The sequence below is a fragment of the Aethalodelphis obliquidens genome, unplaced genomic scaffold, assembly GCF_003676395.1.
Source record: "Aethalodelphis obliquidens isolate GAN/ISIS:26980383/991018 unplaced genomic scaffold, ASM367639v1 scaffold20, whole genome shotgun sequence".
NCBI lineage: Eukaryota > Metazoa > Chordata > Mammalia > Artiodactyla > Delphinidae > Aethalodelphis > Aethalodelphis obliquidens.
Window position 1 is genome coordinate 457,906 of NW_020837964.1, and position 24,971 is coordinate 482,876.

Below are 24,971 nucleotides of genomic sequence, written 5' to 3' on the forward strand. Positions count from 1 at the left end.
TCCTGTGGGGACAGCTCAGGCCAAGCTGGGGCCAGGCCCAGTCGGGTGCTGTCGTCGGTGGCAGCTGGACTGTGGGCCGGGCCTCATGTTGTGTTCTTCCCAAACTCTGCTCCCCGGAGGCCTGGGCCAGGAGGAGGGGCCACTGGCGGCGCACACGTGCGCGCACAGGCGCAGAGCATGGGTGTGGGCAAAGGCCGCGTGCAGGGCCCGGTGTGGGGGGCTCTGCCTGGGCAGAGCTTCGGGGGTGCCCTCAGTGTACCTCCAGGTTCCTGCTAGAGGATTTCATGAGCTCATTTGAAGCCCTTAGTGACCTGGTTGCTGGATTGACTTTGTCTTAAAAGTTCCTTTTAGGCGCGAGTGCCAAGGAAAACCTCACCTCTTTTTCCTTATTCTCACCACTCGTGATTCTGGCCCAAGCTTTAGGGGACTGTTCAGAGCTCATGTGTTAGACCTTTTCTACATCTCAGCTGTTGTTGTACCTGGAAACCTCAGGTCTGGCTTCTGGTGCCCCCTCCAGGGTCAGTGCAGCCTGGGGGGCCTCTGCCTGCTTCCCCTTGGCTCTCCGTCCTGGCGGTGCATTCTTTAAGATCATGTCTGACTAGGAGCTGAGCACGCGCTTCTTACATCCTCCACAAATGCGGTTAGGAGGCCCTTTGAAAATTACTGTAGAGCTGTAAGGGCATCATTGTTCCTCAGGACGGAGGTTTTAGGTAGACTCTTCTCAAAACCAAAACGTCATATTCTCTTTGCCGTTCACTTGTTGCAGAACATATGCTAGCTTAGGCTAGTCCTTCCTTTTTAAAAATATTTTAAAAAATCTTTCTTTTTTTAAAAAAATGGGGACTTCCCTGGTGGCGCAGTGGTTGGGAATCTGCCTGCCAATGCAGGGGACACGGGTTCGAGCCCTGGTCTGGGAAGATCCCACATGCCACAGAGCACCTAAGCCCGTGTGCCACAACTACTGAGCCTGTGCTCTAGAGCCCACGGGCCACAACTACTGAGCCTGTGAGCCACAACTACTGAGCCCGTGTGCCACAACTACTGAAGCCCATGCGCCTAGAGCCTCTGCTCCGCAACAAGAGAAGCTACCGCAATGAGAAGCCCGCGTACCGCAACTAGAGTAGCCCCTGCTCGCTGCAACCAGAGAAAGCCCACGTGCAGCAACGAAGACTCGACACAGCCAGAATACATACATACATACATACATACATACATACGTACATACATACACACACACACCTGTTTACTGATTTTAGTCAAGAGGCTGTCAGGATATCAGCCTAAGAGTGGGGATGGGATGTGAGGCGACATGTCGTCACTGTGCCTGTGATGACTTCTCTTTTGTTTCTGGCAGTTGGAGGAGGTGGGGGTGATCACTGGGGGCTCGGGCAGTGGTCTTAGGGAGGCTTGGGGGGTTAGGGCTGCCTGTGCGTGGTAGGCCATGGCTCCAGGGGCAGCATCTTGGGCTCCACAGAGCTGGCCGGTTCTTCCCTGGGCTTGCGGAGTCAGCGTGGGACTTGCGTGGCGGCCCTGGAGCCGTCTTATGCTGGGGCCTCCCTCCGTGACTCCCATTGTTGTTCCCCGTGTTGTGTCCTGGCGTTGGCCCCACATCCTGTCCACCTGGGTCCCTGCCTGTCCCCGTGTTTGACCGAAGAGGCTGTGTTGTCGCTGCTTGGGGTGTGGGGAGATGCGTCCCCAGCTGGCAGGTGCGGGGGGCAGCGGCCTGGCCGTGTGGGCGCAGGCGCGTATGGGGTGTGTGCTCCCTGTGCATGTGGGCCTGCGAGGCTGGCGCTCCGGGCGTGGGGTTGTGCGGCTGGAGCGCTCGAGCCAAAGCGGGCGCTGGGTGTCCGGTGGAAGCGTGGTGCTCCTTGCCCTGTCCAAGCAGCCGGGTTTCCTTTGGCGAGCAAGCCACACAGATAGGGTCTCAGCTTACCAGGGAGGAGTCGGTTGTTTGCATTCTCCTTCGCTGGGCCCAGCCCACTGTGCAGAGATACTGGTTCGAGAAGCTAGAGCCTGGGCGCCCCGTGCCGCATCCCGGCCTCGGAGCTCGGCCGGTGCCGTGCGGGTGCCTGCGTGGTCCGGGGCCTGTCTTCCCATGGACGCCCTGAGGACCCCCTCGGCCAGCCCGATGCGTGCCTTGCAGGGACAAGTCTAGCCGGGGTCTCCGGTCGGTGCTCCGTGATTGATTTCTGTTTGTTAGAGTTCGGGAAAGAGGGCTTGCGTGCTGGTGAGTCCCCTGGCGGCCCACACCAACCGGCCTCCTCTTTTACCGCGTTTGGGAGAAGAGGCAGTGGACAGAGGGTGATTGCTTGGCTCCTTTGGTGCTCTCGGTCTGGTCGGATTTCAGGTGCAGTCCAGAGACGGACGGGGTTCTGGGCCGAGGTCCAGGCTTTCGTAGTGGGTAAAGCTGCTGATGCTGGCAGCTGGCCCCCCTGCACCCCGCCTCCCAGAAGTAGGCTGTCTGAAGAAAGCATGTTTTCACGCTCAGCTGCCCTTTCCAGCAGAAAGCCTTTTATGCACAACAAATGTCGGGCAGGCAGCCACTTGCAGTTTTCCGTCTGTTCAGAGTTACATTTCAGGGGGAGTTATAACTAGAGTATCTCTAGGCATGAAAACCTTTTTTACTGATATTCTTGTGCTCACTGCTTTTTGACGTGGAGGCTTGCAGTACAGTGTGTTGTTTATTTTGTTTGTAATTTAAAAAGTTGCACAGTCCTATTTCTCTTTTTCGAGTCTTGTTACTATTTGATGCAGGAGTATAAAGCTTATTAAACTACTTTCCTTGGTAAAATAAGCGAGTTATTACTGATTTCAGATTTAAACTTTCCATCAACTTTTGACCCAGCCTTGGTGCCCTTGAATGTCCCCGTAAGGCCGTGTACCTGACCCTGAGACTGGATCACCTGTCCAGCCCGGCAGGTGCTGTGTCCTTGCTTACTCTCTGCACAGCAGTTACACGTTAGCACAGTTTTGTTTCATACTGTCCTCCAGGGACAGACCTCTGTTCTCAAAGTGCGTTCACTCTGCACCCATGTGGTTCAAGGTCCATCCCTCACCAGCTTCTGAACTTGTCTAGGTAATAGGTCATTGTTTTGTGCCCCCATTTAATTCGTCCCATTTGTATATCTTTACATGTAAAAAAAGGGTGTTTCTCACTCATCCCTACAGTGTCCTTAATTCATTTCTCTTGGTTGCAAAACTTGTTGAAAGGTCTTAACAGGTCTCGTTGGCCCTGGGTGGGGAGGGTGTTGCTTACGGAGTTTCCCTGCGCAGTGGGCAGGTAGGGAGGGTGTGTGGCTGTGTCCTCACACACGTGCGGGGTGGTGCTGGGGAAGGGTGTATGCCTTGGGGACCCACCTGCTCCTTGTGTGTCATCCCCCCACTGACTGGAGGGCACCTGATGCCCTGGCGTGCCAGGTACCTGTTTGTTTTTGCTGACTAAGAACAAGCCTAGTATCAAATGCTTCACATTTGACACATTTCCTGGCTAGAGTAAAAATTCCTATTTATCTTTCTAGTGAAAGAGGGAGAGAGACTGGCTCTTGTGGTGAAGTGCTGCTAACAGTGGCCAAGAGCCAGCGGGGAGGAGTGGTGGTGACAGCTTGGAGGCTGCTGGGAGCCCAGGCCTTCGTGCTGCTAGGGGTGGGGTGGCGTGGGCACACGCCAGCACCGCAGAGCGGTCTCCTGTGAGAATCTGGAATCCACCAGCAATCCTGGTAGATGGGGTGGGGGGAGTGGCTGAAGCAGCCCCAGTGTGCCCTTTTTAAGATGCAGGCTTCTCTCCGCGAGCTGCTTACAAAGGTCTTTTGGAAGCAAGTCTTAGGGTGTGTAAAACCGCTGCTGAATGACACGCTCCAGCTCAGTAAAAATGGATTTGTTTTGGCCAAAAACCTAGAGGAATTGAGAGAGAGAGATGAAGACAGGCTTGCAGGATCTTAGTTCCCCGACCAGGGATTGAACCCTGGCCATGGCAGTGAAAGCGCTGAGTCCTAACCACTGGACCACGAGGGAATTCCCTAGAATTTTCTATATTCAGCATCAGTTTTGAGCAAAACTCTAGGGAAAGGAAAAGGAAGAGTCTTAGAAGTCTTGGTCTCTTGTTAACAGGCAGCTTTCTGAGATAGTTTACAAAGTGTTGTCTAGATAAGATCTATCATGTCCAAAAACATAGTTTTAAGGAGTTAGAGGAGAATGTAGACTGTTGAGATTCAGCCCCGGTGAGAAGGACGGAGGCAGGGCCTGGCACCTTCCCCCGGCACCACTGTCTGTAGGTGTCACTTGGGCCCTGCGCCTGCCCAGCCACCTCCCTCCCTGCTCTGTCCTTTACGGTCCCTGCACCCCTTGTCCTGTGCTGTGCCCTCGTGGTGTCCACCAAGGACATTCAGGCCTATCTAACCCTTCACGGATCGGTGAATTAATGCTTTATCACCTTAAAAAAAATGTATTTCTAGGCTCTTAGTCCCAACTCATCTTGATTTTGCTTCCAGTGCAAGGATTTGTAACTGACAGACTTTCAATTTGGAGTTATTTAAACTAGAATAAATTGTTTTGAAATCTTCCAACAAATGCACTGTCAGACTGAGATCTCGGCTGATTTTAGGAAAGCATTTTGCAGGGAGGATGTGGGAAAGGCAGCTTCCGTGAGTGGCTGTAATTGGCCAGCGCCAAGGGCTCACTATGGCAACACTGGGTTACATAGATTGCTGCGTGCGGCTTCTGTTTAATTATGCAGGGTAGGTTTAATTTTTTAGAATCAGATTTGCACATCTTTGAAATAATTCTTCGTTTGAAGATTGATTTTTTTTATGACTTTGCATTTGTTATTGGGTGGCAGAATGTATTCTGACATTGGATTTGCAAGATATTAAAAAAAAATCTGTAATAGACTCTGTTTTGAGAATTTCTTTAGTCTCTTCAGAATGAAAACTCATTTAAATATTTTAGGACTTGCCTCCCAGGGAGTTTTAGCGCATGCACAGTGCTCTGGCGAGACTACAGGAAGTGCTGGCGGGACTCACAGCCCCCAGAATGGGCAGCCCTCTCCAGGGCTTTGCCCCTGTGGCTATTTGGGTCCGACTTTTATGGGCCCTTAGTTTGGCTTGCTGTTGTCTGGTGGTTGTCTTTTTCTCAGTTCTCTGTTCCCATTTGCCCCTCCCCTGGGACCATTGACATTTATTATTGATTGATTGATTGATTGATTGCGGTATGCGGGCCTCTCACTGTTGTGGCCTCTCCCGTTGCAGAGCACAGGCTCCGGACGCGCAGGCTCAGCGGCCATGGCTCACGGGCCCAGCCGCTCCGCGGCATATGGGATCTTCCCGGACCGGGGCACGAACCCGTGTCCCCTGCATCGGCAGGCGGACTCTCAACCACTGCGCCACCAGGGAAGCCCCTAATATTAATTGTTATTATTATTTTTTTAACATCTTTATTGGAGTATTAGTTTCTGCTTTATAACAAAGTGAATCAGTTATACATATACATATGTTCCCACATTTTACATTAACGTATTTGTTAGCTGCCCGTTGTTCAACAGGGGCACGCTGGATTCTTTGGAGGAGGCCTGTGGTGTGAATCATTCCATTGTCCCCTTGAGGACCAGAGAGTAAGAAGGAGGCTGGGAGAATGACGTAGGAGAAAGAACGCAGGGCTGGAAGCGAGGGTACTTTTACGTTGCGGACCTTGGTCCTGGTTTGCAGTGAATCCCTCTGCGGCTCTTTTTCTGAGAGTAAAGTCACAGATCACAGAGTTGAAATGGTGGACTTGACGCAGCTCCCAAACCAAGGACAAGCAGAGGGCGTGGGCCATGGTGCCGTGTCAGAAAGCCGTGTGCGGTGCCGCACAGCCTGCCTCCTTAGGCTGGCTGTGGGTCCAGACCCAGCTGACCTCTGCCGTGGTTACTGCTCAGCTTGCCTGGGGTCCGTGTGTATCAACGTGGCGTGGACGTTGCACAGGGCTGGCTTTGCCTTTGGTGCTGCGTGTGGCCGATGTGGGTGCCGAGTAGGACAGGTACTCCTTCGTGGACGGTGTGGTCATTTTCACAGTCCTGCGTACTGACGCTCTCTCCTGTAGGTTTCAACTTCATGCTGCTCTGCATTTCAGATAAGTTTTCTCATCTCCACCCCCACCCCACCCCGCTTTTTAAAATTTTATTACTAACAATTTAATAACCATGTCAACCCAAACTTGGGCCAGCAGCGAAACCCCGCCCTCCCACCGTGGCACTGCGTAGCTTATGGGATCTTAGTTCCCCCAGCAGGGATTGAACCTGGGCCCCTGGCAGTGAGAGTGCCAAGTCCTAACCACTGGACCTCCAGGAAATTCCCCTCACTTATATCTGTAAATCACTGTTTTACATGGAGACCTTCATCACTTGTTTTTCCCTTTGGTGCAGTTTTTAGCACTAAAAGGGCATATGTATTTGATTCTGTCTTCTTAGAAATAAATCCATTCACTTAGTGTTATATATTCAGAGGTCATATATAATTGTGCTCATGACTCATACATAGAGGTGCTTATACCTAAATACTATCCATTTTTTCAAAAATCTTTTCTGTTTACCAAAAACAATGGGACTTACTTGAACCTTCAGTGCTGAGTAGGAAAGATAAGAGTTTTGTTGTTGTTGTGCCTATACGTGCATTTTGAACAACACCTGTCATGCATTAAGGTGATGTTCTGTCGTGATATTTACCCCTGAGATAAACAGAAAAATGTACTTAGATTTGTTGCCTAAGATATTGGCAACAATACTGAATCCTTTTATTTAGAAGGATCTGTGCCACATCCTCTAGGACAGTGTCTTCAAACTGTGGATCATGAACCATCACTCCTATTTAAGAAATGTTTTCCTGTGCCAAGGACATAGAGGTAGCTTCCTGCACCTTCTGAAAACTTTGAACTTCTGCTCTTTACACCGAAGCCTTTAATCTGTCCCGGACTGAGGTCTGCGTACGAGCCGGCTGCTCGCAGTCTTCCCTGCGGAAGCCAGCTGGCCCAGCCTTGTCCTTGACTGGGCTGTTCTTTGCTCGCTGACCTGCATTGCTTACTGTCACGAATCAGGTCTCCCCATGTGTGCCCATGTGGTGTTGGAGCTTTTGTGTGTCCCATTGGTCAGCTTGTCTATCCTGGTGACACTGTCCCCTGTCTTCATCATAAGTTTTGATTGTTGCTGGTGTCTAGAAATGCAGTTGGCTTGTGTATATTCATTTTATATGTTGTATCCAGGAACTTCTCTTTCTACAGATGAGAAAACTTAAGAATGACAGAGGCTGTTAGAATGTACCCAAGGTCACTGCCAAAACAGTGGCAGGGTCAGAATTTTAACGACAGCCATCACACTCCACTGTCCCTGGTCTGAGCTTGGCCCACGTTGATCTTCAGGAAATTAAGCTGGCTGCAGCATGAAGGGGCATCGGAAGGCGACTTGTAGGAAGGGTACAAACTGGCGCCCGCAGAGGTGTCAGGGGCAGTAGAGGCAGCAGAGCCATGGAAGTGAAGCCCACAGGCCGGGAGGCCTGGGTACGAGCTCTGTGTCCGCAGAGCCAGTGGAGGTGTGTAGCCGGACTGGGAGGGACTGGGACCTCCCAGGAGGGGCTGCTTGCTCAGAGGTGCCAGTGGGGACTTGGTTGGGGGGGTGCGGGGGCTGGTGGAGGAGAGAGCAGTTGCTGGGAGGAGGCCCTGGGGGAAGCGCTTCACTTCCGGGCCTGGTGCCTGCTGCTGGGGAGGAAGGTAGGCACCAAGGCAAACAGTGCTCCGGTTTCGGTGTATAATGGAAGACTTCGGGCGGACTTTCTCTTGGATTCTCGCTCACAGGATCCATAAGTGTCATTTTTGTTTTTTTTTAGTTAATTTATTTTATTTATTTTTGGCTGTGTTGGGTTTTCGTTGCTGTGCGCAGGCTTCCTCTTGTTGCGGTGAGCGGGGGCTACTCTTCACTGAGGTGCGCGGACATCTCATTGTGGTGGCTTCTCCTGTTGCGGTGCATGGGCTCTAGGCACACGGGCTTCAGTAGTTGTGGCTCGCGGGCTCCAGAGCACAGGCTCAGTAGTTGTGGCGCACGGGCTTAGCTGCTCCGTGGCATGTGGGATCTTCCCGGACCAGGGCTTGAACCCGTGTCTCCTGCATTGGCAGGTGGATTCTTAACCACTGTGCCACCAGGGAAGCCCTTGTAGGTTTATTCTTGCTGGATGATCATCCTGAGGTCTGAGTAATACTTCTTGTTAGGAAACAGTGTGTGTTTTCTACTGGAGTTTCTCTTGTCGATGAGGGTCATCTACCAGGAAAGAAACTTGGATTTTTATGTTTTAACAGAAGAAAATTTGACTCCACTTTTCAGAATGGAGACTCTTTGCTTGAGGGGTTTCCTGGGAGACTGGGGTGGTGGGCGAGGGCCAGCGTCTCCCTGCTTGGTAGCAGGACCTGCTGGCTGGTGAGCATATCACTGTAACAGTTCAGCACTGTCACTGGAACAGAGCTGTTCTTCTGGAAATTAGAGGTGGTTTAGAGATGAAGAACATCGCCAGCACACTGAATTAAACGTAGAAAATGAAGTACGGAAGACGCCTCACTCCTTGACTTGACAAGTGGAAAGCACGTTTGTGCAGGGGTGGTGACCAGGGGCTGGCGGGAGGGTGTTGGGCTCCCGGGGGCGGGTCAGCCTGCTCACGCACACACCCGCTGATTAGACCGCACCCGTACCCTGCAGGCCTGTGCAGAGGCGTTTCAGGGTGCTCTTGCTGTGCTTGTGTGTCTGTGCAGTCATCAGGGTGGGGACACCCTCTCGTGCCCGGGATCACAGCGTAGATCACTCATCACACATTGAATCACTGGAAACCCAAAGTTGATCTCGATTCAAGTCCTAACTTCACAGGAGTGGTTTGGCCATAAGGAGTCTTATTTAGCCCGTCCACATTCTACCCTTTAATAAGGAAGGATTGGATCTTGCCCCTCAAAGCAGATTTTGGGCCCAGGAGATGTCTGTCGTGGCATGTATAGTGTTAGGCTGTTGGATACGCCTTTGTTTGGCCAAGCAGCATGGTCGGTGGACCAGCAACTAGCAGCCCTGTGTCCTTGTGTTGACAAACGGGGCTGTGGGTTACCTCTGAGCTCGGGGCAGCCTGGGCTCTGTGGGTGTGTGGATTCTCACAGCCCTGCTACTCCTGCTTCAATGACTTCTGTGAAACCTTCTCATTTCTGTGGTCTTCCTTCTTAAACTAGTCCTCTCCAACTTACTTTAGAGGGTGAGGGTGGTAAGAATTCTCAAGGCTAAGAAACACCGCTTTCTGGTGGCCGTCTCCACAGTTTTGTAATTGGGGGTTTGGATGGGCAAATGAGAGTAGATCAGTGATTATTTATTAGGTTTGCTTGGAAAGCATTAAAAACAAAACAGTACAGTTTGGCAACGCTTACCCCAGACACACAAAATCTGAAGCATCTTTCGGGGGTGGGAATGTGTAGGAGACAAGTCACGGGTGATTTAAGTCTTTGAAATACAAGGGCGTATCTTCTGAGCAGCCCTGTTCTTTCTTCTGGGCCATGTGTTTACACTTGGAGTGTGGAAGAGGTCAGGTGGTGGTAGGATCTTAAATTCCTGGTGGGTGAGATGCAGTATAAGTGGTGGGAGCGGAGACTCCTGCCTTTAGAGGCCAGTGTTCTGTTTGTGTCATTCGCCCCAGGTGCTATGGTTAAAGAAGAGAACAGGTATATATTAAGTAGCTGTTTTCTTACCCAGTCCTTGCAGGCCGAGCCGGAGGTGGTGTCCCCTTGCCTCACACCACCCCTCACTGCTCCCTGAGGGACAGCTGTCAATCTGAGCGTTTAATCTTGCTTGAATTGGGGCTAGTGAACAAAACTTGTTTTGCATTAGAGAATAATCTAGTTTGGAAGGCTCATGGCAGTAGTGAGGTGGAGGAGGGATGTAGTGTGTGGGGTGGCATACAGGGAGGGCTGTGCAGTGCGGTCAGGGATTGGTGAGTGTGCGAAGGAGAACGTGGACGCTTCATCCTGGAAGCGAACTGATGTGGAGGAGAGGCAGCACTGAGCCAACGACCTCGAGCGGCTGCTCGGGAGCCCACCAGGCATGGCCGCTCGGCTGGGGCTCGCAGGGACACACGCTGGCCGGGGAGGGCTTCTTATTGTCCGTATTTTTACCTCTGATTAATTTTGTCCGTAAACCACATGGATTTGAGGTGAATTTTTATCTGTGTCAAAGGGTGACTGTGAGCTGGGTGGATTGAGAGGGCACAGATGCTTGGAGGTGCGGGGCCGAGCACTTGACCGTGCCTCTGGGAAGCGGCCTCCTTTCCACACCCGCTTGCCCACTGATGAGCTGTGCTCTTCCGGTGCCCCTGAGGCCCACGGTCTCCTCCACACGGGGCCTCCCGTTGCGTGCCTGCCGGTGACCAGGGTGCAGCGTGGGGCCTGCAGCATGATCGTGACATGACGTAAAGACAGAAAGCCGGCCTGGACAGTAGCGACAGGTTAAGGAAGAAAGTGAGGGCCTGAGTATGCTGTTGGAGGGTGGAGAGGAACCTGCCCAGATGGGCAGCGGGGGAGAGGCAGCCTCCTGTGAGTGACACGGGATGTTTCCAAGAAACTTGGAGAGATTTGGAGTTGCCAGGGTGGCAGCTGGGGACAGCATCCTTCAGCACCTGTGTCCCTGGGGCTGTCCACCAGGGTGGTGGCACTGATGGGCTGTGAGGTCATCTTTAGTGGGTGCACCTGCAGCAAGAGCTGACCCCCACCAGCTCCGGGAGCGCGGCAGGAAACGCTGGGGTGCCTGCCGTGCAGGACGGAGCTTCTGTCCCGTGAGGCCTTTTCCTCAGCTGTGTGTGTGCATGTACGTGTGTGCTCTGCCATGATGGTCTGAAGTTTGAACACGAATCTGTCCCTCATGAGCTCAGTGACTCCCGTGGGCAGAGTGAGGTGTGCATAGGGATGAATCTAATGTGCCACGTTCACTTCTCAGCAGTGCGGTGGGAAGTGGAGAGAATCAGGTTGTTGTGATGACACAGGTGGAGAAATACTGCACCTGAGTCAGGAGTTGGGCCAGTGCGGAGGGAGGGGGAGAGAGTGATGACTTGGAGCTGGAATGGACTGGGTTTCGATTGTGAGGGGGGCATGCCAGGTTGCTGGCTTGGAGGATCGATCGTCTAGAAAGTGGTACCCTGAACCAGGGCAGGAAATATAGTCATAATTCCCTTGGGGCTCCATCTGTGCACTTGTGTGTGCTGTGGATGTGTCTGTGGTGTGGCTGGACTTTGTGAGTTCCGTGGGGAGCTCTGAGCTGGAGAATGGGGATTGAGATCTACCCATATGGTTGTTAGAGCCTCAGAGGCAGGTTGGATGGCCCCGGGAGAGCCGGGAAGACCCACACCGCAGGAGCGGGTGGAGTGACAGCAGAGAGGCTGGGTGGGGTGCTGCCTGACGGGATGGGTGCTGCCCAGAGGCCAAGGCAGGGCAGCATCAGTTATGATCCTGGCTTGGAGGGAGGAGGAGCTCAGCGTGCCCTGGGTTTCTGAGCTGAGAACTCTCTTGTGAATACCAGCCTTGTGTCTGTATTTTGGGTCAGAAGGGCTTGGTCACTTTTAAACTTCAGCTGCGTCCCAGAAGCTGTGAGTGCACAGTGGGGTTGGGGGTGGTAGTGTGAGTGACCTTCGTGGATACAGGCTCTGCAGCCTGACTTTGATCCTGACTTTGAGGCAAATGATTCAACATCTCAGAATCTGGTTTCTCAACAGAAAAAAGGAGCCGATCCTGTTACTGTCAGGGTTGTCATGAGGGTTAAATGAGCCAGTGTAGGGAGAGCAGGTGCAGGGCAGGGGTGGGCAGCTGTGGGGTGGCAGGGCTACCCTTCTGTGCAGGACGCGTGCCAGAGTGTGTGCGGACGGCACAGAGACATGCTAGGCGTGTGCCCAGCTGGCCCCTCCGCCCACCGTTGCTGCTCGAGAGCTCTGTGACCACTGCGGGTTCCTGGGAGGACAGGGTTGGGTGTCAGTCCGCCGTCGGGAAAGCTCTCCTGAGAGGCTGGGCTGAGGCTGGGCTGGGGCTGGGTTCCTGCCTACGCCTCCCTGCCCAGTGGCTGCAGGTCCCCTGCTTGTGATGCCCGCGAACATGGGAAGGTGTGGTGGGCACCGGCTCCCGTCCTGATCTCCAGAGAGACGCTGGAGAGCTTCCAGACAGTGTGCACTGCCTTCTGTCTGTCTGAAGAGAGCTGTTCATTTGGGTGCTGTCCCTTTCTTTCCTGTCTGGGCAGCTGGTGCATTGGTGGAACTGGCAGAGGGTGGACCTTCCAGCAGGACTGGGGTGGGGCCTGCAATGTGGGACACCTGGTACTAAGTCATCCATTCAGCAGTTCCTAGACTTGGTCCTTGTTCTGTGCTGGGCCGCCTGCCCCCGCTGCATCTTGGTTCTACAGTGTTAGGGCTGCTCATCCCTGCCAGCTCCATACCGCCCCCCCAATCAGATTCGTTGCATTTTAGATGTTAACCTGTACAGATTATTGGTGTGAGCTCACATTCTCCATGAAAAGAGTAGCACACATTTAGGGAAAATGATGTATTTTTAAAGGAAACAATTTTACATTGGATATCGAAGAACCTTAAACTTTTCAAATGAAAGGTGTGTTAGGGATTATCAAACCTAATCCCCTTGTTTTATGGATTAATAATCTCAGGGTTGTTTCCTGGTATTTTTTTTTGAATTTTATTTTGTTTTGTTTTGTTTTATTTTATTTATTTATTTATTTTGCGGTACGCGGGCCTCTCACTGTTGTGGCCTCTCCCGTTGCGGAGCACAGGTTCCGGACGCTCAGGCTCAGTGGCTGTGGCTCATGGGCCCAGCCGCTCTGCGGCACGTGGGATCCTCCTGGACCGGGGCATGAACCCATGTCCCCTGCATAGGCAGGCGGACTCTCAACCACTGCGCCACCAGGAAAGCCCTTGAATTTTATTTAATTTATTTTTTTATACAGCTGGTTCTTATTAGTCATCAATTTTATACACTTAAGTGTATACATGTCAGTCCCAATCGCCCAATTCAGCACACCACCATCCCCACCCCCCCGTGGCTTTCCCCCCTTGGTGTCCATACGTTTGTTCTCTACATCTGTGTCTCAACTTCTGCCCTGCAAACCGGTTCATTTGTACCATTTTTCTAGGTTCCACATACATGCGTTAATATACGATATTTGTTTTTCTCTTTCTGACTTACTTCACTCTGTATGACAGCCTCTAGATCCATCTGCGTCTCAACAAATGACCCAATTTCGATCCTTTTTATGGCTGAGTAATATTCCATTGTACATATGTACCACATCTTCTTTATCCATTCGTCTGCCGACGGGCATTTAGGTTGCTTCCATGACCTGGCTATTGTAAATAGTGCTGCGGTGAACATTGGAGTGCATATGTCTTTTTGAATTATGGTTTTCTCTGGGTATATGCCCAGTAGTGGGATTGCTGGATCATATGGTAGTTCTGTTTTTAGTTTTTTAAGGAACCTCCATAATGTTCTCCCTAGTGGCTGTATCAATTTACATTCCTACCAACAGTGCAAGAGGGTTCCCTTTTCTCCACACTCTCTCCAGCATTTGTTGTTTGTAGATTTTTTGATGATGCCCATTCTAACTGGTGTGAGGTGACACCTCATTGTAGTTTTGATTTGCATTTCTCTAATAATTAGTGATGTTGAGCAGCTTTTCATGTGCTTCTTGGCCATCTGTATGTCATCTTTGGAGAAATGTCTATTTAGGTCTTCTGCCCATGTTTGGATTGGGTTGTTTGTTTTTTTCAATATTGAGCTGCATGAGCTGTGTATATGTTTTGGAGATCAATCCTTTGTCCGTTGATTCGTTTGCAAATATTTTCTCCCATTCTGAGGGTTGTCTTTTCGTCTTGTTTATGGTTTCCTTTGCTTTGTAAAAGCTTTTAATTAGGTCCCATTTGTTTATTTTTGTTTTTATTTCCATTACTCTAGGAGGTGGATCAAAAAAGATCTTTCTGTGATTTATGTCATAGAGTGTTCTTACTATGTTTTCCTTACTATGTTTATAGTGTCCATCTTACATTTAGGTCTCTAATCCATTTTGAGTTTATTTTTGTGTATGGTGTTAGGGAGTGTTCTAATTTCATTCTTATACATGGAGCTGTCCAGTTTTCCCAGCACCACTTATTGAAGAGACTGTCTTTTCTCCACTGTATATCCTTGCCTTCTTTGTCATAGATTAGTTGACCATAGGTGCTCGGGTTTATCTCTGGGCTTTCTATCTTGTTCCATTGATCTATGTTTCTATTTTTGTGCCAGTACCATATTGTCTTGATTACTGTAGCTTTGTAGTATAGTCTGAAGTCAGGGAGTCTGATTCCTCCAGCTCCGTTTTTTCCCCTCAAGACTGCTTTGGCTATTTGGGGTCTTCTGTGTCTCCATACAAATTTTAAGATTTTTTGTTCTACTTCTGTAAAAAATGCCATTGGTAATTTGATAGGGATTGCATTGAATCTGTAGATTGCTTTGGGTAGTATAGTCATTTTCACAATATTGATTCTTCCAATCCAAGAACATGGTATATCTCTCCATCTGCTGGTATCATCTTTAATTTCTTTCATCAGGGTCTTATAGTTTTCTGCATACAGGTCTTTTGTCTCCCTAGGTAGCTTTATTCCTAGGTATTTTATTATTTTTGTTGCAATGGTAAATGGGAGTGTTGCCTTAATTTCTCTTTCAGATTTTTATCATTAGTGTATAGGAATGCCAGAGATTTCTGTGCATTAATTTTGTATCCTGCTACTTCACCAAACTCATTGATTAGCTCTAGTAGTTTTCTGGTGGCATTTTTAGGATTCTCTATGTATAGTATCATGTCATCTGCAAACAGTGACAGTTTTACTTCTCTTTTCCAATTTGTATTCCTCTTATTTCTTTTTCTTCTCTGATTGTCATGGCTGGGACTTCCAAAACTATGTTGAATAATAGTGGTGAGAGTGGACATCCTTGTCTTGTTCCTGATCTTAGTGGAAATGCTTTCAGTTTTTCACCATTGAGCATGATGTTTGCTGTGGGTTTGTCATATATGGCCTTTATTATGTTGAGGTAGGTTCCCTCTATGCCCACTTTCTGGAGAGTTTGTATCATAAATGGGTGTTGAATTTTGTCAAAAGCTTTTTCTGCATCTATTGAGATGATCATATGGTTTTTCTTCTTCAGTTTGTTAATATGGTGTATCACATTGACTGATTTGCGTATATTGAAGAATCCTTGCATCCCTGGGATAAATCCCACTTGATCATGGTGTATGATCCTTTTAATGTGTTGTTGGATCCTGTTTGCTAGTATTTTGTTGACGATTTTTGCATCTATATTCATCAATGATATTGGTCTGTAATTTTCTTTTTTTGTAGTATCTTTGTCTGGTTTTGGTATCAGGGTGATGGTGGCCTCATAGAATGAGTTTGGGAGTGTTCCTTCCTCTGCAATTTTTTGGAAGAGTTTGAGAAGGATGGGTGTTGGCTCTTCTGTAAATGTTTGATAGAATTCACCTGTGAAGCCATCTGGTCCTGGACTTTTGTTTGTTGGAAGATTTTTAATCACAGTTTCAATTTCACTACTTGTGATTGGTCTGTTCATATTTTCTATTTCTTCCTGGTTCAGTCTTGGAAGGTTATACCTTTCTAAGAATTTGTCAATTTTTGTTTTTTTAAATCACCCTTTTAGGGAGAAAAACTGGCAACTCAGGAGTACTAGACGTTTCAGCTGTGTCTTCCTTGCCTGCTCTCAAAAATCCTTTCACAGAACTTTTGTACATCTGTAAGTTGCAAGCGTCTGAGGTATTTAAAGGAAAGAAAGCATTGATGACACTTGGGTGTGGCTGTGAGGACCTGGGCCAGCTTTGGGAGAGGCCGTGTGGGCTCCTCCTTGGCGAGGGCTGCCCTTGTAACTGTCTTGTCTCCCAGCCCAGACACAGGGCTTTCCCACTTGTTCAGGTCGTCTGTAATTTCTTTCACGAGTATTTTGTGGGTTTTCATTCAGTGTACAAGTGTTGCATCGCTTTGGTTAAATCCATTCCTATATATTTTATGTTTTTTTGGATGCTGTTGTAAATGATGTTGTTTTCTTAATTTCTCTTTCAGAGTGTTCCCTGCTGGCATGTTAGAAGTACCTCTGATTTTGCACATTGATCTTGTGTCCTGCAGCTTTGCTCTGCTGCACTCTTTTGTTAGCTCTCATGGTTTCTTGTAGATTCTCTAGGGTTTTATATTCTTTTTTTAAAAAAAATATTTATTTATTTATTTTTTGGCTGCGTCGGGTCTTAGCTGCAGCACGCAGGATCTTTCTTTGAGGTGCGTGGGCTTCTCTGGTTGTGGTGCGCAGGCTTAGTTGCCCCACGGCATGTGGGATCTTAGTTTTCTAACCAGGGATGGAACCGGCATCCCCTGCATTTCAAGACGGATTCTTAACCACTGGACCACCAGGGAAGTCTCTGTGTTCCTTTTTAAGGTCAGTTTTCTAGCTGGACAACCTGGTTGAGTTCAGGCTTTAGTTATGTCCTGTTGTGGTAGGTTGTGACTTCTGTCTGCGTTCCTGAGTGGTCGGTGGACCGCTTCTGTTAAGCACTGTCATGTGGATGCTTGCGGTGAGACTCGTGGGGCACGGGGATGGCGACTTCATGGAGCTGGACTGATGCTGAGCTCCCGTTAACAGAAGACAGGGTGGTGCCCAGTGTCCTGTGGTCTGTCCTCCTTGGACTGTTCCTTTTGGAGAAGTAAAGCAGATGGGAGTGGTGAGAGCCTGAGATCGATCAGTCGTGATTGTTGACACGAGTGAAGTGGGGAAGCCACAGCCCTGATTCCTGTGACCTTGCGTGTATCCATTGCTGGGGTCCCAGTGCACCCCGACCACGGTGGGTGACAGCATCCTGTTGTCTCTGGAGAGCATGATGCTGACTGGGAAGTCTGAGTTTGCTGAGAGCTAGAGACATCGGTCATCTGTTTCCTGACTTAGACCCTCAGAAAAGGAGTCTTCGTCTTGTTAGTCAGGATTTCAAGTGTGTCTGTGATGTCCGAAGGACTGCTCTCCATGTGGATTGTTGTGTGGACGGTGCGTAGGGAGCGAGGAGCCTGTGAACTTGAGTGTGGACTTGCTGACCCAGAGGCAGGCTGGTGAAGGTTCGGTGGTGTCCATGTCACTCCTGCCGCGAATGGACAGCTTGTTTTGCCAGGCGCAGCACTGTCCCCTGCTCCAGTCGTTAGGGGCCTGCTTTCCCAGTCTGCTCCCACTTCCCCTAGTTTGATTCTGTGCTCTTATCCCAGCTTTCAGGAGTTGCCCAGGCCCTGGTTTACAGTTTCCCTGGGGTTTCTCTTCATAGCTGTGTGGCTTGATATCTGAGAAACCCCTTTCTATCCTCCCCTAGGTTTGGCGGCTCAGTGGGCACTGGTCCCTGGACAGCAGCTCAGGCTCTCCCGCCTCCCCGTGTGCCCGTGTCTGTTCATTCTGCGCTTTCTTCTGTTCAGGGGCAAAAAGCGAATTGTCTGGAAACATTAATTTTCTGTTTCCTGCTTGCTTTGTCCTCTGGTGAAAAGAAGCATCTGAGTTGAAGAGAGAAGTTGTACATGGGGCGTTCGTTTTCCCTCCAGCTCCTTCCCCACCTGCCTCAGCTATGCCCCGCGCCCCCCCCGGCCCCCCTTGTTCCCTTGAGCCTTCTCTCCAATCTAGCCAAGGAAGCAGTGACAGATAGCACCCATCCTAAAACAACACCAAAAATCAGCCCTCCCTCCCGCCCCCCGGCAGAGTGAGGCTTTCTTTGAGCTCTGGGCTCTGGGCACTGTGGCGGGCCGGGGTGGGGAGGCTTTGTAACTCTGCAGATAGAGCTCAGTCTGTCCTGTCCTTCTGTGACTGAGGCCCGGCTGCCTCTGCGTTCTTCAAACAGTGCCCTCAGTCCTCTTGGTTACATTTTAAGGTTTATTTCTGTTTTGTTTTTAATTAACGTTTTTTTGTTTTTGGCTGTGTTGGGTCTTCATTGCTGTGCGCGGGCTTTCTCTAGTTGCGGCGAGCGGGGGCTGCTCTTCGTTGCGGTGTGCGGGCTTCTCATTGCGGTGGCTTCTCTTGTTGCAGAGCACGGGCTCTAGGCGCCAGGGCTTCAGTAGTTGTGGCACGCGGGCTTCAGTAGTTGTGGCTCGCGGGCTCTGGAGCGCAGGCTCAGCGGCCATGGCTCACGGGCTTAGTTGCTCCGCAGCATGTGGGATCTTCCCGGACCAGGGCTCGAACCCGTGTCCCCTGCATTGGTAGGTGGATTCGTAACCACTGCACCACCAGGGAAGTCCTTAAGGGGGTTTTTAAAGCTTCAGTGAGAACAGCAGGGACACGTGTTCTCCATTTCCAGTTTCAGGGAGGTGGTGGTTGAGTGTGGGCTCTGGAGTCAGCCTGGGTCTGAGACCTGGCCCCCCATTCGGGGTGACCTTGGTGAGGCTGTGCACCTTCACAGGGCCTCAGAGATGAGGTTAGGCCAAACAATATGAGATTGTTAATATGAGACTTTTTTAAAATCGAGATCGTTGTAGATTCACATGCAATTGTAAGAAATAATACAGAGAGACCCCTTGGCTACTTTGCCTAGTTTCTTGCGATGGGAACATTTTGTCAAATTGTAGTATAATATCACAACCAGAGTATTGACATGGATACAGCCGATGAATCTTAATCTTATTCAGGTGGGCCTTCCTTGTACCGTGTGCGCGCGCAGTTCTGTGCATCTCCATCACATCTAGGTCCCTGTATCCACTATCCCCACCAGAGACTCTCCTGTTTGCTTTTTCATAATCACACCCACTTCCCTTCTGCTTCATCGCCTCACCCTTGTCCTTAACCCTGGCAACCACCAATCTGTCCTCGATTTCTAAAATTTTGTCTCTGAGAACGTCATGGGAATGGAATCATGAATGTAACCTTTTGGGGTTGGCTCAGTACAAGCCCCTTGAGATCCATCAGAGTTGTTGCCACACTGGTAACAACTTTCTTTCCTTTGTGTTTCTGAGTGTTGTTCCCCGCAGACCACAGTTTGTTTACCATTCACCTGTTGCAGGACATCTGTGCTAATTCCAGTTTTGGGGAATTATGAATAAAACTGCTATGAACATTCTGTGGAGGCTACTGGACCATTTCTGACGTACCAAAATGGCGGTCTCTGACAACGCAGTCCAGTACCCAGAGGCGCCCTGCGCTCTGCTGGGTGTGTGGATGTGTGGACCTAGCTGGTCTGTGCACAGACCTCAAGACACATCCTGCCTCCTCCGTGCCATTGTCTGAACTACGGAAGAAGTTCCTGCTCTGGAAGGCTGAGCTCTGTGCTGGCCACCCGCACCCAGCCCCGTGCCCCTTGACCTGGAGCGTTACCACAGGAGCCCGCGGCTGCTGTCTCTGGGGAGCAGGGAAGGGAAGGCAGACATGCACTCAGCCCCACCGCCCTGTGGGTATGACCACCCTCCAGCACCTTGGTGTCCTGGCGCTGGTTCTGTCCACGGTGTGTGTGGAGCATCTGCCCACACGGGGCTCCGCTGTCACTCGCATCCACACTCCAGCTTCTGCCAGGGAGCGTTGTGGTCCCTGGGAGCTTGGGCTTGGAGAACTGGTCTGTGTCTTCAGACCTCCGGCTGAGGCCAGTGCAGCAAGACCAGGCTTTGGCTACTTGGGGCTCCTGGAATCTGGGGCCTCTGGAAAGGCCGCACAGGAGGGCGGTCAAGGAGGCCAGGGCGGTGCTCGGTGCTTTAAAACCCAGAGTGTGGGCCAGCCGAGGGGACCGTGCTTTCCGTGGGACTGATTACAACTGTCTAGTGCTGAACGGAAACTGCGATTAGCAGTCACAGGCCTTTGAAAAATTAATTAATTAATTAATTGGGCGGCATTGGGTCTTTTTAAAAATAAATTTATTTATTTAATTAATTTATTTTTGGCTGCGTTGGGTCTTCGTTGCTGCACCGGGGCTAATCTTCATTGCGGTGTGTGGGCTTCTCATTGCAGTGGCTTCTCTTGTTGCGGAGCACGGGCTCTAGGCGCACGGGCTTCAGTAGTTGTGGCACGTGGGCTCAGTAGTTGTGGCTCGCGGGCTCTGGAGCACAGGCTCAGTAGTTGTGGCGCACGGGCTTAGCTGTGGTTGACACTGGCTTCATGTTGCCAGGGTCTGCGTCTGCACTCTGTCCCCACTGGTCTCTACTTCTGGGCTGGGAACGTGCTCTTTGAATGCTGTCGTTCTGACAGTAAAGTGTAGTCTGCTGTGTTTCCTTGTGAATATGTGGCTTGATTATAGTTGTGTGTTGGTTCTGATGTGAACGTGTGTGCAACACGAAGCGTTTTTCATATTTTTAGGGTATTTCTTCAATGTGCATTCCCCAGAAATGGGATTACTCTGTCACAAGGTATAAATATTTTAGAGGCTCTTAATTTGTGTTGTCTTCTAGGAATAATTGAGTCAATTACTAAGTATTTTCTCTTAAAATGAAAAGACTTTTAGACTAGAATTTAGAAGCCCTGGATTTTGTTTCCAACTGGCTTTTAATTCCCTGCATGACCTCAGACAACTTGAAAATATATTATTTTTTAACGTCACTTAACTTGGGCCCAGTAGAGCACTGGTTCTCTACCCATGTGATTTTGCCCTTCAGGGGACTTGGGACAGTGTCTGGAGATGTTCTAGCTGTCACAGCTTGGGGAGGTGCTCCCGGCATGCGGTGGGTAGAGGCCGGGATACTCAGCACCCTGCGGTGCCCAGGACAGCACAGGATGATGTGGCTCCAGGTGGTAAGTTGTGCTGGGTTTGAGAAACTCAAGTTTCCTTCAAAACTGAATAGTAGTTGTATAATTTGTTGCATTCCGAGTGTAGACATTCATCATAAACTCTGCGTTGTTCCGTCACTGCCTTTATAGGAAAATTGAAAAGCTTAGTGAGTTGTTGCTTTTCAGTAAAACCAAGGTGTGGTGATTGGAAGCTGCTTTTCTAGTCCTTGAGGTTAATAATGTCAGCTTCAAAAAGTCCTGTACCAGCAACATAAGGACAGAAAATTCTAAAACCATCTTTGCAAAACACACATACACATCTGTAAGCACAGGTCAGGAAACCACTTAGATCTTTTGGAAACCGAGTGCAGACCTTGGAAATCTACTCTCCATAAGCACTGTGTCCTGGCAGCTGTGTTTGTCTCCTGTGTGCCTGTGCGTGTCCGGTCCTGATGCTGCACGGCTGGTGCGTTCGGAGGTGGGAGCGAGCTTGATGGGATTGTGGAACAATAGGTGTGAATGGAATAATGCTGGTTGTTTTGTTCTTGGGATCTCAGTTCTCTTCAGGACCCTGCAGCGTCACTGTGTTCACATGGCCAGGCCGCAGGCTTGCTTGATTGGTTGATTGATTTCGGACATGGAGGTCTTTGGAGACGCTTTGCAATAAAAGCTCTTCTTTTTATAATGATTTTGGAAGATTGTATATTGTGCCATTTGCTTTTCTTTTGATACTGTACTTTGGGTTTACTTTCAAAGAGTTGAAATTGCTACATTTTGATGTAAAAATATTCGATGGATGAAAAGATGTTTTTAGTTGTCTCTGTACCTTTAAACTCCTAGTTTTGAATGATGGAAATAAATTATTTCAATTAATGACAAAATGGAAGGGTGCCCAGTTACACAGTCCCAGGAGCGGGCATGGTCCTCTCATCTTCCTCTCCGGTCCTTATCAGGGCAGCAGAGGGGGCGAGGTCGCTGCTGGACCCGGGGAAGACTCACGGTGTAAACGTGAGAACCAGCTCTCCAGGCCCTGGGCCCTGGCCTGCCTAGCTTGAGCAGTACTGCTTAGACTTCGGGTGTGCTTCCTGGTTGTTATCTACCCCACCCCGACTTCTAAGAGGAACCGTTATTTTGAAATTTATAGTTTATGACTATTTGCTTTTCATTGATTTTTTTTTTTTTTAATATTTAGTTTTATTTATTTTTGGCTGCATTATGTCTTCGTTGCTGTGCGCGGGCTTCCTCTGGTTGCAGCGAGCGGGGACTGCTCTTCGTTGTGGTGCACAGGCTTCTCATTGCGGTGGCTTATCGCTGCAGAGCATGGGCTTTAGCTCGCGGGCTTCAGTAGTTGTGGCTCGCGGGCTCAGTAGTTGTGGCTCGCGGGCTCTAGAGCACAGGCTGAGTAGCTGTGGCACATGGGCTTAGTTGCTCTGCGGCATGTGGGATCTTCCCGGACCAGGGCTCGAACCCGTGTCCCCTGCGTTGGCAGGCGGATTCTGAACCACTGCGCCACCAGGGAAGTCCCTTTTCATTGATTTTTTACTGTATACATAGTAAATCGAATATATTAAGTTTCACGTACTTTTGAAAGACACATACATTCAATATATTCCTCTGAGACCTTTTCTCACTCACTGTTACGGTTTTTGAGATTTGCTGATGTTGATACATGTAGCTGCAGCTTACTCATGAGTAACGGGGTTGTTTGCCCATGGCGGGCCTGCCCACGAGGCCCCTGTGTGCTGCCACCCCCAGACGATATCTCTTAGTCATGTTGACGAAGTGTGCCAGCCCTTGTGGGGCCGCCCCAAACCTCTGGTTTCTCCTGCCGTGGACGCTGGAGGCATGTCTCCGACCTGGGATCCCGGGAAGCTTATGTGGTCTGAGTTATGGTCCTTTGCCTTTGAGGATGGATCCCTAGGTGGATAGAGAGAGGAGTGGAGAGGATACAGGGTGGCCGGGACCAAGCCCATCTGGGCGCCGCAGGAGCACAGCTTGAGGCTGGGAGAGGGCCTCTAGGCGGAGCGAGGCGGACGGGCCAGCCGTCGGGGCTTTGTGAGCCAAAAGGAGAGTTCACATTTTACTCTGAGTGTGACGGGGGTCCGTAGAAGACGCAAATGCATAACTTCGACAAAGGTTTACTGTCAAACTGCAAGTAAGGTGAAAGTCTGTGGACGGCCCTTCCAGGGCCCCAGTCCTCAAGCCCCTTCTCTGGGGAGAATGACCGGCCTATCGGAGTGTTCTTTCCTTAACTGGGCCTTTCTGGGCACTGCCGTCCAGGAACCATGATCAAGAACAGAGACTTCCACCCGGGTAGCGTCCTCCCACAAACCACCAGGTGTGAGTGCCTCTCCTGGTGTCCTCTCCCTTTATAGCCCAAACCAGCCAGCCAGACATCCTAAAAACCTCTTGCTTGTCGGGAGTTCCGTGAAGTAAAGGAAGGTTGTAGTGTGGTCCAAATGGAGAGAGACTGACATTATAAAATGAACTGAGTAGAAATTATTATTTACATGAGCTAACTTTACTCTCTTCTTTCAGAATACCCTCAGTGCTGCTCTGGGACACGCCTCTGTTGGATTTAATTTACAGTCATCAACCTCGGCTTTTAGCGATGGACTCGGTAAATATTTTATTGTATTGCCTCTCTCATCAGTTTGTGTTATTTTCATTGGTTTGTAAAAAGAAGTATCAAAATATTTCTTAAGTCTTCACATTGGTTTTCTTGAGCTTGATAGAGCTTTGGCTAAGTGTTCTGGGTTTTGTCCTGGATTTCACTTAACTGAGGGTGCTTCAGGGCGGTGGTGAGCTGCGTGGTGTCCCAGCGAGAGGCGTTCTGTGGACAAATTAAGACAGGTTGGCAGCCTGGTCTGTGAAAGAAGTTGGTTTCTTGTCAACTTCTGTTGTCTTACTGGCTCTGTCCCCAAGTGGTCTGGAGCCTGTAGGACCTGCTTGCGGTGCCTGTTTTGTGCTCTGGGCGTGTTGCACACACACCATCTGAGAACTGCCCCTCCTCCTCTGGGGAGGCAGGCTGCCTGGCTGTGCTCTGCTCTGTGTCCCGTGTGTGGGCCAGCTGGTAGCCACACGTGGTTTTCCTGAAGTCCGAGGCCAGCGTGTGTGGGTGTGGAGTGGGCTCCTGGCTCGTTTGCTCTGAGCCTTGCGTCCCACTGGGAATTCCTAGCACGGCTGTGCCCGGAGGGGCAGCTGCCCTCCTGCAGCCTGGGGCCCGACTGGCACTCGTTGCTCTAGGACAGAGCCCTCCTCCCCTGGGACACGTTGGAAAGAAAACTCTTGGCTCCTTTGCATGTTTCCTACCGTGGCCAGGTATTAGTGTTTTAAAGCGAACAGTGCCAAAGTGTATTTTCTATTTTGTGTTGTTTCTAGCAGACAGGAAAGAAACCTTTCCTGCTACTTAATCTCACAGACCCCGTCCTCTATCTCAGCCGTCATTGTATCCGGCCACTTTGAAATGCACCTGGCTGGACTCTTTGACTTGAGGAAGTGTTTCCTTGGAAATGGGGGTGAGGTATGATGGAAAGATCTTAGTCTGCAGGGTGGTCTGGGATTAGAAAGAAGCCAGCCTGGCCAGTGGGGTGTGGTGGTGAGGGGCCGTGGTGGGCCCTGTAGCATGCTGGGAGCGCTCCCACGGCCGTCTTCCAGGATGAGCCCATGCATTCAGCTTGGCTGTCACGGGCTGTGGGGCAGCCATTGAGAGACTCAGCCCAGCAGGGGGTGAGCTGGGCGAGGAGGGGCAGCCAGGCCCACCCACACTGCAGGCTTGAGCCTGGCCTTTGTTTGGAAATGATAACATCGGCCTTAATTTATAACGAGGAAAAAAAATGCTGCTTAAATTAGGTTATTAACAAGCATTTGGTGATCGCTGCTTAAAAGGAAACAAGTTATCAGCAGCTCTGCTGAGAGGTCTGGGGCTGGCCCAGTTGTTCTGGTGGATTGTGAGCAGTAGGTGTGTTAACGTTGGCAAAGTTTCCTGACACGTGAAGGGCTGGCTGTTTGACGGTAAGTCCCATGGCAGTAATCCACGGTGTCTAATGCCGTTTATCACTTTTGTGAACCATAAATATTCAGTTAATATTGACTGTAATTGTCTTTAAAAAATCCACAGTGTATGGAAGGAATAGAGATAAAGGTGCTACTTTGACTGATCACCAGGGGGGCCCCTCCCGGGTCCGGGGCCTGCGTGTGTGGGCACA

The 24,971-nt window shown here is 50.1% G+C and overlaps 1 protein-coding gene across 6 annotated transcripts in view; it reads left to right on the forward strand.

Annotated features, from left to right (window-relative positions):
* The window catches only part of ANKRD11 (ankyrin repeat domain 11), a 172,043-nt gene that overhangs the window by 47,859 nt on the left and 99,213 nt on the right, over window positions 1-24,971 (forward strand). For 5 of the 6 annotated variants that reach the window (XM_027118938.1, XM_027118943.1, XM_027118941.1 and 2 more), the window contains exon 2: window positions 23,302-23,383. The exons of the other annotated variant lie outside the window; for it this stretch is intronic. The gene's annotated coding sequence lies outside the window, so the exon portion shown is untranslated. The remainder of the gene's footprint in view (window positions 1-23,301; window positions 23,384-24,971) is intronic. 6 annotated transcript variants of the gene reach the window in all.